The sequence below is a fragment of the Echinops telfairi genome, unplaced genomic scaffold (assembly GCF_000313985.2).
Source record: "Echinops telfairi isolate 266 unplaced genomic scaffold, ASM31398v2 ScPeMD7_7467;HRSCAF=8505_1, whole genome shotgun sequence".
Classification (NCBI taxonomy): Eukaryota; Metazoa; Chordata; class Mammalia; order Afrosoricida; family Tenrecidae; genus Echinops; species Echinops telfairi.
Genome location: NW_022111368.1, coordinates 27671698 through 27672433, shown reverse-complemented (window position 1 = coordinate 27672433; position 736 = coordinate 27671698).

Below are 736 nucleotides of genomic sequence, written 5' to 3'. Positions count from 1 at the left end.
AACAACAGAGAGAAAATACACCGAAAGGTTTAAGAAGGACCATTCAGAGCCGCAGGAGAAAACACAGTGTCTGCAACAGAAATGACAAACAATGTGTAAGTCAATACAGTTGAGAAGAAAAATCACCGCATAGACAGAAAGCAAGGGGTACCAAAGCAGCTGACAGTAAAGGAAACACAAAAGCCCAGTGGTCACATAAACAGATGCCTCAGTGTCCCGGGCCATCGGAAGGATGAAAATTAGAAATCCTGGATGTTTTCCACTCTTCAGATTGATGGGAACTGGAGAACCATGCCGACAATAGACAGTGTTCAGAGTGAGGAGCCAGGCACCTGTCGCTCCCTTTGGCCGCAGTACTGATGGGTGTAGCTTCTTTTCAGAGGCTGGGTTTTAAAACCCCACCCTTTGAGGAGCATTTCTACTTCAAGGAATTTTTCCAACAAAAATGCGTGTTTTGTATAGATGCCCAAAGTCTATTTACACAGATATTCATTGGATAAATATCTGTAATTAGGGGGTTGGTTGCATGTACACTGTTATTAAGGGAGAATGAGATTCATCCTACATATGTGTATATTTAAGTGAGAAAACCCACCACCCGCAGCACTGTGGCCTGGCTGGAGAACACGGGGGTCTGGGGGGACTAAGTGACAGAGCACCTCAGAGGTCAAGCTGAGGGCAGCCACGGGGAGCCAGGCAAGATGGTCCTATGTGCCCACCCACAGAACAAGAGCGG